This window comes from Corvus moneduloides, chromosome 3 (genome assembly GCF_009650955.1).
Source record: "Corvus moneduloides isolate bCorMon1 chromosome 3, bCorMon1.pri, whole genome shotgun sequence".
NCBI classification, from domain to species: domain Eukaryota; kingdom Metazoa; phylum Chordata; class Aves; order Passeriformes; family Corvidae; genus Corvus; species Corvus moneduloides.
The window spans coordinates 10,913,373-10,925,694 of NC_045478.1; positions in this window are offsets into that span (position 1 = coordinate 10,913,373).

The window sequence follows — 12,322 nt, forward strand, 5'->3', positions numbered from 1 at the left end:
TGTGCTGTGCAACTGATTAGAAAATAGAGTTTAATACACACCCGCCCTTGAAATTATCTTCTGGGGATGCCTCAGAGAATTTGCCTTGAGAAGCTAGTAGGCAGTAACTCAGTCTAGACTCTTCCACGCAAACATCCTCATCATATTGCTGTTCTGTGTTTCCAGTGTAAAGTTTGCCTTAGGGCATGTATGTATGGAAACACTCCTTGCACCCTTCCCATGGAGAGGCTGTATATCTTCTCCCAAGCAACACAACAGCCTCTCCATCAGCTTGGAGTCTAGGCCATTTAAGGGTGGGTTCCTCTCAGAGCCTCTGTAGAGAAGCTATACTAGTAAAATAAATGATAATGAGACCCTGAAGCTAACTTAGCCTGATATTGTTATCTGTCTTTACCTCCAAAATAAGGTGGCCACACTCAGACTCCACATGCGGAATATCTTTATCCCATACATTATCCTCAAACCACACCTGGGAATCATCAGGGAGAGTGCTAGTTATCTTGAGTCAAAATCAGGCAAGGCACCATTTAACATTACAGATAATGGAGTTTTAGTGTCTGTGCCTGTGCCCTGTTTAACTTGCTGGTAAAAATGAAACCTTAGGATACAGCTAAAAAGTCTGCAGTCTGGATCCACAACCACAACAGTCTTCAGGATGTTATAAACCCATCATAGGATACATTTATATTGCATGTCAAGCTCAGGTCAGCATTCTGGATCTGAACTCTAACTTACCGACACTGCAAAAATTTACAGCCTTAAAACAAGGTTGCAGTTCTCTCAATGGCAGGGTTTTAAGTCCTTGGGGCTCCTAAGGTCCAAGGTGAGCCAGCGTATGATGTCCAGGTCTGTTTTGCAGGCTGAAATGATCAAGGGCAGTTTGAGAAAGTGTCTCCAACCATCTCCCAACATCTGGGCACCAGCCAGAGTTTGCAGAAATGCCCTCTCTAGCCAGGAGCATGAGGAAGGCCTGCAGGGCTGTGGTCAGCTGGCAGGAGGACTGTTCACCATTGCCTGCTAATCAGGTCCCACACCGCATCCACTAGGACATAGATTTAAGCCTGTGCTGCAAGTATTGCAGAGTGAGAACATAATCTTCTATAAAGTTTTCTGACTGTTCCATTTTTTTGCAACATATCAGGTGTGTCATCCACTGGACTGATTGCTCAAGCAAACTTGAGCTTCCTCTCTGTCCAAAAGTGAACTCTGCCATCCATGCCCTATTCCTAATTAGCTCAGGCACTGCATGACCATCATATCAGAGATATCCTGTTCTGGTTTCATTAGCAAAGTTTCTCTCCCCTACCCCAGCTCTAAATTTATGCTATAGGCAGACAAAGGCTGCCTCTGTAGAAGCAGAAGGCTGTTTTACATGCCAAAACACAACTTTAACCTCGTGGCTTTGGGACTTTTGAGAGCATGCATATTCTTTAATGTCCACATGTGCAGATATTAAGAAGTCACAATACCTACATAAGTGGCTGTCAAGCTACTCTGCTCAAGTGTCTGGAGTACAAAATATCATCTAGTTGTAATAATTGATTGATTTGAGCTAAGCACATTCACTGCACCTGCACAGTCAGTATTTCCAAGCTATTTCTAGGTCTCAGCACCTGCATAAAAGGGCAACTTATTTCTCTTTTATGCATCTCTGCCTTCTGCTCATCGCACTGTTTCTACAGACCAGAGTACCTCCAGAGAATAGAAATGCAGCAATAATTAGGCTCTCCTTTCGGGCCTGAATGATTTTCTAAATAGAATTAGCTTCGTTTTTGTTCCCCAAACACAGAGAAGCACCAGGCAACATTTCATCTTAGGCACAGAGCCCCACCGAAACATATTCCTAATGTTATTTATATGGTATTTTTATATGGAGAGAAGTTATCCTCTGGAACCCTGCCAAGGATATTGCACAAGTAGGTGAGGGCCTAGAAACAACTGCTAAATCTCAGAGATGGCAACATGCTTCCATCTCCAGGGTCTTTGTTTAAATTCCTTGCTACAGATTATATACACCTCTGAATGTACTCTTCTTGGAGAGATGAATTTAATCGTCTTGAATCTTGGCTTGCAGTCTGACTTCAGGATTGCTGCAGCACACCCTACTTACAAATACAAGTTTATTGAAAAGAAGTAATGGGATTCAGTGCTGGAACTAACAGTAAATTTTCAAACCCAGAATTAAAACTGCCTGGTTTTGCAAAGTTGTCAGATTTCACAGTAAAATTATAAAATATTTTTCAGCCTTGACATCTGCAAAAGTAAATGTGGGGTAGCAAAAACTGAACATGACTTGAGAAAATATTTTCTGAAAGTTAAGAAAAATGTTGCCACTTTTGCAGGTAACACTCTTTCATTTTTAAGCACATTCTTTTTGTTACAGGACAGTGCTTCTGACCTGCCTCTGTTAATTTCCTCTAGATATGTGCATTCATTACACTCATGGTTTTGGTGTAGGCCAACAGAATATAGACACTTATACATTCCCAGACCCACCTATAAGATGGCATCAAGCACATGAATGATGTGTGATGACAAATCGCACTCCTCACACTACACTAAGTCTTTCAAACACTTCTACTTGTCATTAAATTCATACTGGTCGCAGAAGAATTTTCTGACTGTGAAAACTTGGTGGGAACTCAGTTGAGTGGTAACAGTTGAGATGGAGAGTGACGAGGTTCAGTGTAACTACACATGTGAGAGATGTCCTTGGCTCTCGTCACTTCTTGAAGGGCTGGGGTTTGAGTTTTGACTCAAACCCAGTCCCACTGGTAAATGCTGTTCACCTTCTTGGCAGAATAGCAAAGTGTGTGTCATGTCCAAAACATTTCTCTGGGAAAGAAAGAGTTTGGCGCTGCAGTGAAGGGCAACCTGGGAATTGCTGATAAAGCAGAGGTGTTTTTCTCCTCCAAACAAAGATGCTAGAGTTAATTTGTTGCAGTTTTGTCTGCACAAGACCTATTATATGGGCTGTAATTTCACGGGATGGAGACTGTGAACTCCCAGGTCACTTGTAAACCGATCACTCCCCAGCCTCTCCTCCTTGTGCTTTTAAGTGTTTTGAGCCTGGTAAATTGAAACCTGAAGAAACACAGAGCTCTGATCTTTGGGACCTCTAGAGCAAACCTGGACTTTTGCTGATTTGCTCTAGGAAGTAACTGCTTACTTACCCCATAATTAACACCACAAAGCTGATCTTTGAAAGATAAAGTATGGGAGGTCAGAGACAGGATCAGGGAGAACGGTTTCATTAGAACCACAACATTTGCAACCAGATTTTCTTCTCATTTGCATCAGATTGATCCTGGAATTGCTTCACTAAAGTCAGAGGTGCTAACAACTATAAAATCTGTCTGGATTAGAAGCAGGTCGTTACTATCACATCTAATGGATTTTAATCCATAAACTTAGTAAAAACAGCAACAGAAATTGCTTGTTAGCTACATGACTAACCACACTTTCACTCTTATCTCACAACAGAGGCTGCATTAGCACTTCCTTACAAGTTCCAATTTACACAAGGTTTCAGACACATAAATACATCTTCCAGTTGATTGACTTCCTTTAGCCAAGCAACTAGGTACAGTAGTGTTCAAAACATTGAATAACACTATTAAACAAGCTTTGCATTAACTTTTTTACCAGTTTTTATTTGCATTTGTTCTTCTGGAAATTTAAAGTGCCATCTTGTGTTAAAATGAGAAGAAGAAAAAAAAAAAAAAAGAAGAAAAAAAAGAGAAAAAAAAAAAGAAAAAAAAAGGAGAAAAAAAAAAAAAGAATAAAAAAGAATAAGGAAAGTCCAAGCTCTCAACTGGTGGAAATCAGAATGGCCTCACATGTCCTTCATTTCCTTTTTGGAAGGTTGATTTCAGGTTGACATCCAGTTTATATTAATGAGGAGTCAGTCCAAAACATGTGATATAATAAGTAAAAGAATCAGTTGCCACTGCTAAACTAAGACTTTCATGAACAATAACAAGAACTAAATAGGTATATATCATATATTTAGACATTCCTTTCCAACATTTGGTTTTAGACTCAGATTCCTGCTTTCCACACAAATGGTTGACAACCATTTATATCAGAAATAAAGAACCATTATTTTGAGGTTAGAAAAAGACTTATTTATACTATAGGACTGGATCCCACCACATTTTAAATTTACTGGATGAATAGTTTTTGTGTGTCCCATTTTGAGTCTTTGTCACACACTGCATCCCACATTCAGTCTTTGGCATGGAATAGTTATGCATCCCAAAGACATTTTCCTCATAAAACTGGATGTTTACTTTTTGTACAGCAATACCACAAGCTAATGTTCTTTCTTTTTAAGAGGGTCAGGGTCTTCGGGTCTATTTTAAAATGAAAAATGAAATAGTGCAGATCAATTAAACTTCAGAACATAAATCAAACCTCAAATAATGGAAAGGGCAGCCTCCAATATCTTACCCAGAATATGTGAATACTGAAGATGGATAAACAGTCTGTTAATTTGCCCTCTTCTTTTAATCTTTATCTAAAATGTAATTCTAATACACAGGAACAGAACTGCCAAAAATAAGTTCAGTCTTGCAAGCAAGAAGGCGTCATATTGCCAGTCATGGACACAATAGTCCTTTTTTAGGTCTATGCCAGGGAATATTCTGGGCACTGCAACTCTAACACTTACATGGCGAAAATGTAAGAATGGTCCCTGACAATTTTTTTTGTTAAAATCACCTAGCATTTCCCAAACAATTTCCTGGCAGAGTGCAGAAGTTAATATGGGAGAATGACCACTCAGAACAGGCAGCTTGAAATAGTCCACATTTTGGAAATAAAGAAAACTTAATAATATATAAATATCATGACAATGCCAGCTGGCCCCATGGTTAGAGAACAGGCACTTGCACTGTTTGCTCTGTAGTATAAACTTAGCCTGTATGATTAAGACACCTCAGCATAGGAACACTGCACTTCTGGATGCCTCTTCGCAGAAACCCCACAAAGTGAAAGGAAATCTGTGAAAGAAAAGAGTAGCAGAAATATCCAGAAGAGGTTTTCCCCCTACATAAGGCTCCACTTTAAAGACTTAGAAAGATGTGGGTTGTTAAAGCACTTAAAACTCCAGAAAGTTTTGTAGCTGACTTCAGGATAACAGTAACAGTGGGAATGCCAAAACCTTGTAAGTAAATTCCTGACTGCAGATAGTAGCTGACCTGTAGTCATCATATGGCTTCTACACAAATATACTTCAGTGCTGCACAATTGTTTGAGGTATCTTCCAGGAACTCCCAAACCATGTGCAGACCCTCTCTCTAGGGCTCACTCTGGCTGAGGAGTGAATGGGGTACAGAAATCCCTGTGAACTTCATGCACACTGTGTAGGGCAGTGCTCTGCAAAGCACCTGGTAAAAACACGATAGCATTTGTCAGAGTGCTGAACCTTGCTTTCCATTCAGGAACTACTCAGGCCTTTGCTTTTCAGGTCTTTCTTGCTCTGTGCTAATTCTTCTCTGTCATATAGGATCATAGAACACATTTAGCTGGAAAGGACTGGCCTCTGCCTGTTCCCCACACTTCCTCTTAGGTAAGTGTGTCTCCACCCAGGGAGGGTTGATCTCCACCCAGCTTCTCTGTTGTTCAACCTCCGCAAAAGAAATTGTACCTGTAGACCAATGCTGAGGACATTTTCCTGGATCTTTATTCCACTGACAAAGTAAGCTTTGGTTTAGCCAAAGTAAACAGGGATGTTTTAACTAACTCACAGGGTTATTCATCTGGACCATTAGTAGAAAATGTGGCTCTGGAGCATCTCAGATAGGAATGAGAAAAGAATATTTGGGGTATACATTTTCCATAGAAAAGGTAAGATGTATCTCATGCAAAGGAAGCAAGTTTAATATGTAAATAGCACTTTTTCTTCCCCATGTAACCCTTCCTCTAGGTGTTCAATATGTAATCTACTAGAACAAAATTGATGTACAAATGACCTACCAGAAGCTGCTGGTCTCAGAATGAATTACCTCTTCAGCAGTGTGGCTGCTGCCATTACAGCAACAAGCAAGTACAGTACATGCAACAAGCAAGGAAGGCCCATACTCTGCTATAATTCCTACAGTCAGCCTATTGTCATTCATCATGGGCTTCTGAACATTTTACTAAGCAAGGGGCATGAAGCCACAATCAGGAAGGAAGGAATGTAAGAGAATTCAAGTAGAGAACCTTAAAAAGAACACTTCACAAGGTCATAAAATGTTCTTCAACTTGTAGGGTTTTGTTGTGGGGTTTTGTTGGTGTTTTGTTTTAAGGGTGTTTGTTTGGGGGTTTTTTGCCTTAAGCAGAATAAATTGATAGGAAAAAAAAAAATGGGGAATGGTTCTGTTTTTAAAATAAAGAACAAGAAACCTGTCAGGTCTTGGAATCTTTGTTGCCCCTCATTTTATGAACAAAATGTGAGCAATATACTGTTGAGGACAGCTAAAGAAGGGGATTGAGTGGGAATGTTACTTGATTCAAACCTTTACGTTAACAAAACCCCCCGCTGTCAAGAATCTGTCAGGGGAGTTCTTGTATTCAAATGGACAGCAAATTAAACATATCACTAACATCAGGGATCCTAGGAATACCAAAACAAGGGATATTTTTAGCCTATTTGGCTACTTGGGGGTGGTAAGTGTCTGCTCTCATTAAAATCTTACAACTGTTTCTCCCAAATGTCAAAATTGTAAAGCTGTTGACGGATGCAGCTGAGATAACCCAGGCAATGGTATTCCAATGGTTTAGGTGACAGTGGTCTCACACGATGGTGTTAGGGAGCTAATTTAGCTTTCAGGGAAATTAGGAATCCTTCTAAGTTGGATTAGGACACCTTCAGAATCCAAGACGTTGTCTTGAGCTTCAAGCTATGTACAGCAGGTGAAGAAATCCACTGGCCTGGTCTGGAAGCTCTGATATTGTCTTCATTTCGTGAACTTGCTCTTTTCTTCACAAGTTTCAGGTCTGTGGAAAAACCCAGGCCAGGATTTCTAGCTGAGTAAAAGCTCATGCTATGTAAATTAGAAGAAGAAAAAAATAATTAAAAAAAAAAAGTTACACAGTCAAAACCAGCAGTGCAAAAACACATCCACCACGGGCTGGAAGCCAACAGCAATGTTAGAAAATACGGAACAGAATATGTACAAAACCATCTCTGTCATTTTGGAACTGCATATCAGAACATGCAGAAAATATAAATCTGTGTTACAAAAATAAGGTCAGATGTGCATGTGCATGTTTCTGCATTGGAATTCCTTCCCTGAGTAAAGAACTTTACTCTTCTATTTCCGATATTATGACTTTTCATTGCTTGCATAGGAATAGTATGGTAAAATGTACTCTGGGCTCAATTAATTCCTACCTCTCTCTCTCTGGTGACTTCTCTGAGTTGAGGAGGAAACTTTCACAAGTCAATGTGCTATTTTAAGCTCCTTTACATTTTGGCGCATCAAACAGCAGCAGCGATATAATAGAGGAGCTGTTTCTGCTTCTGGCCGGACCATTCTCAAAGCTCAAAGCAGAACTGAAGGTGTCTGGACCATGAGGAGAAGACAGTAAACTGGAAAGTGTATTTAGGTTAGTTATAGGAATATATTTGAGAAAGGACTTCTTAAGAATGGGACATTTACATGGGATTGAGAGGATGAGGGCAGGAGGAACATGTGTGCTTGTCCTCCTACTCGACTAACCCGAATAATGTCTGGCAGAGCTGAGTGTGCACAGCCCAGAGCAGCCAGAGCTGGCACGTTCTCAGGCTTGTCCAGAACATGAACCTAAAAAGTTTCAGATTCAGTTCAGAGTCTCAAAATGTGTGAGGAGGCTCAAAAATACCACATCTAGACTGCACTTACATCAGACGATTAAATTAATTAGTCTTGCAGCACAGTACAAAGTGTAATTCAATCCTGGTGATAGATTGGGAGATTAATCACAATTTACAGCCTTGTGAAGGCAGATACACACATACACAGAAAAAAAAGTATGTAAAAGGAAAGAAAGGAAAAGAAAAACATTCAAGCACTCAGAGACTTCAGCTTCCAGTAATAATTGAATGTATTGATGACATTTTTGAAAGATAAACTATTTCTCCCTTTTTCTCAGTTTTTCAGTTGATCATAAAACTGGGGTTTGACTGCTTTCAGCTTCTAAAAAAAAAGAAAGAAAAAACAAAAGCAGACAACTGGGGCTTTTATTTTTGAGAAGAAACCTTGATATTTAAAAACATTTCTTTTTTTCCTGGTTTCTTTTTTAACAATTAAAAAATGTCAACAAAATTGACTTTTCCTTGAAGAAAAACTTTAACTGAAAATTTCACAACCTCCAGTGCTAGCCCAGGGCTAATATGGTCTTCTAAATTAGACATGAAGATTCTTACACTGGTTTTTGACTTTGGGGTTTTTTTGTTTGGTTTGGTTGTCTCTTTTTTAGCTTTTGATCAGAAAAATAGCTTGAATTTCAAGAAAGTGAAACTCCATTACAGTCTTGAGAGTCCACAAAAGCCTTTCTAGAGCATGAGAAGTGAAAAGTACCATTTTGGGCCTGAAGCCTTCCACGTACTCTTCAACAGTCAACACAAAGTCACTTCAGTGGCAGAACTCCAATATTGTATAACCTGCATATGTTATTTGAAAATCGTGTGTTTGACTAAAAAGTGGCTCTGTGTGCTATTACTTCTTACAGAAAAGGTGTGGGATCAGCACATTCCTTGAAATGCTTTTCATTTGTAGAGGATATCTATAATTTGAATTTTTTTTGCTGTTTTGCAGTGATGTGCTATTTCTCCATTTTGGTTGAAAATCACATCAATAATAAGAACAGCGGATTTGAATTCCCACAGTTGTTTACTGCAGTGACAGAAATCCCCTGAACACAATTATCTCAGATGAAGATTTTCATGTCCCTCACTCGGAGCCTTCCTAAACACAATGTGTTTTGCCCTCAGTTGACTGAGAGGGCCTGAGTTTCAGAGAATAGGGCTTCAACGCTTCCTGAAAGTGTGACAGCTTCAAAGTATGTCCAATGAGACCCTAGAACCACCAGTCATTTTGGAAAAATGTTGTTGCTGTTTCTCTGATCCATTGTCTTTTTCAGAGTGGCACAACTGTGTTTGCTGTGCACAATTCCCAGCAAACTGATTGATGTGGAAGGCAAGCCAGGAAAATCTCTGCTCCACCCCACTTTGCGTGTTCCACGGTCAAAAATGTTCAATAACTGCCCAGATGAGGAATATATTTTTTCCTTTCTGTTCCTGTACATAGTTCTTCTGCAAATTGCATTATTATTGGGTCACTTGCAGGCTGTTGACTTCATTCTACAGCTTGTAACCCTTTGCATAGTCTCCCACCTACCACATTGCTCTGGAAATGCCACCAGTGAGCTCCTGCCATGAAATGTTCCTGTAAATGGGAACAAAGGGAGCATATGGATCCTTTGATTAATCCTTGCTACACACACACACACACACACATTTTTTACCACTCGAATGAAACCTACGAGCGGTCAGAACGCTTTGTGTGCAGCCCTGGTCTGTAATGACATTTGTGTTATGTTCTGCTCTTGTTGCGGTGTTGTATAACCATCATCGCTCGAGCCTACGTCTTCATTTCTTCTTAGGTTACATGACCAACACTGAGATTAGGAACAGGTTTTAAAATATGTCCACATACTGGTAATTTATCACACACACATTACACAAATAAATAAATAATACACACATATATATCAACTTAATTGCTGCACATGTAAGTACCTGATTTCACATAATGAATACTTCAAGGAAGCCTATACCCCAATAGATATTAATTACTCTGTCTGAACCAGAGGCCCCACTTTTCTCCTGAACATGTTACATTCAGTGGACTATTGGATTTATGCTGCTGCTTGTCACTGTGCTGCCTAAACACTTTATTTGCTAAAACAAAAGCAAAAATGAAATCCCCAAAAGAGAGAAAATTTTTTGGGGGAGAGATGTGGGAAAGGCAGGATAGTTTTGGAGCAAGACTCAAAGAAAATTACCTTTCTAGGTATTTATTTGTATTGTTTTATTTACACCGTTTTGGTGTCAAAGGATAGAAGTATTACAAGTATTATCTTTGGAGAAAATAAACCCTTTTGCCTGGGTATATTTCTGGATAACTTGCATAACTCTTAATTTACACTAGTGCAGCTAAAAAGTTATTATTTTTTCTGGTAGTGGGTTTGTGCCATCACCCAGAGCTGGGTTTCTCCCCAGGAGCAGACCCTGCTCCCCAGCTCGGCATATGCAGCACCAGTAACAGCAGAGGTACAAACGCTTCCTCCCAGGAGGAAATTCCAGCTTATACAGGGCCACCCTCAATTTCAGAGGAATTTTGTATGATTTAGGACCACTACAAATTTCTGGTCATGATCACAGCAAGTCTGAAGAGGATGCAGCCTTGCAGGCTGGAGGAACATTAGATACAACAGCCCAGCTTGTGTTTTGCTCTGTTAAAAGGACACCATTATTTGAAGTCCCAAGTAATTGCTAAACAGTTACACTTCAGCAAACTTGCATGAAAGATATACAGGTCCCCAGAGATGTTCTGGCACAGGAGTGTTAAGTGCAGCATCCTTATATTTTAAGTAGGTGATTCTTTGCTACATAAATGTCCCAGCCCGACGCATACACAAAGATGACCCTCCAGAGACATTAGCAGGCTTTTTACCTCCTCTGTGCCTTATTCACAGGCAGGCAGCATCCTACCTCCCCTCTCCAGCCCTGCTTTGCTTATTTGTCTTTATGGTACACAAGGCAGTAGATAAACAAAAAGGAGTTTTAGACACTTTCTGTTCTTAGGTAAACCTTTTAGTTACACATTAGGGAACAGAAGTGTGGTACGACCTTCTGTTTATTTGTGGTTCTTTTAAGTGATGTCCAGAGACCAACATTTCATGGTTGTTTGAAAGTTTATATAACAGTGGGAAGCTGTTAAACAGCAATTTACCTTCACTTTTTTTCTTTTTTTTTTCATCATGTAAAGGATTTGAAATTAACACTCATTCTACCACATTATTTTAGATATTATTCAACATTCTCCAGGTTTTCTTTTCCCTTAGAATTTATATTTCCTGTAAGTAATGATAAGAGCATTCATGTCAACAAATCTAAAATCTATTCGGTAACTATGCACTATAAAATAGTCCTTGAAATTTCACAATAAGTTGCTGTTCAGCTGTCTGAAAAAAATATTGTGATTAAAAAAAAAAATCTGCACTCTTCACATTAGACCTATGAACAAGGCAAAAAGTACTTCCAAAAAGAAATCTTTTCTTTTTACTTCCTTGCATTCTATTGAGTAATACGTAATCCGATCTTTTAAATTAACTGGATATGGTTTTTTTTAAATGCTCACAATGTTCTTGAACGTCTCTCGGTTCCTAAAGTTTGTCATGTTCAAACACTCTTAGGATCTCTCTAGCGCTACAATGCATTCAGGAAATAAGTTCTTCTTTCATATGTCTAAAATCTCCCCTTTTTTCTTTATATAATTTGACCCTAATTCTGATTCCTTAAGGGTCAATGGTACTTTTGCTTTGCTATAGGATCCACTTCTTTTACTGCCTTGTATAGCAGCAGCTCCTTCCAACACAGGACACTTCTTTCATTAAAAAAAATTCTAAAAAAGTAAAGAAAAAAAATTCCAAATTAAATATATACTTTATTTAGTAACCAGCTTTTAATGCAAAGTCACTTTGGGATATTGAATATGTTGTTTTCCTTCAAATCATCTTAAACCTTCAAGCTAAGAAACATAAAACAATTTTAATGTAAATCATTTAGCATATAAATTTGATTTGGACTAAGAAATAACTGCATAAAAACTGCCAAAATGTTAATGCAAAGTATGCATTATCTTGGCTCCTTATATTAGGATGAAAGAAACCCCACTTTTTAATTATGAATTTAAGTGTTTGGAAAATAATTTTCAGCCTGAAAGACAAGCCAGTTTTGTTGTTTTTAAAATTATTTGTGTCCAGGAATTTTTCTGGGAGAACATAGATGGAATTCATAGTAAAATAAATTTAATGTAATTCCATCATTTTTTTGGAAAGCTCACATGACAGAGTCATATCCCATTAATTCGCAGTGATCACTAGAAGGCCAACTGAAAACTACAGAATAATAAAAACTAGAGCCAAAAAATTTAAACGGTTCACTACACAAGACCTCATTTATTTTAGGTTTTAAAAAAGACATGTTGTCTTCCCCATGATAACTCTGTGCAACAACTCTGACTTAAATGACCATTTTTTTTATGAAAACAATTACCTTTTAGGGTTA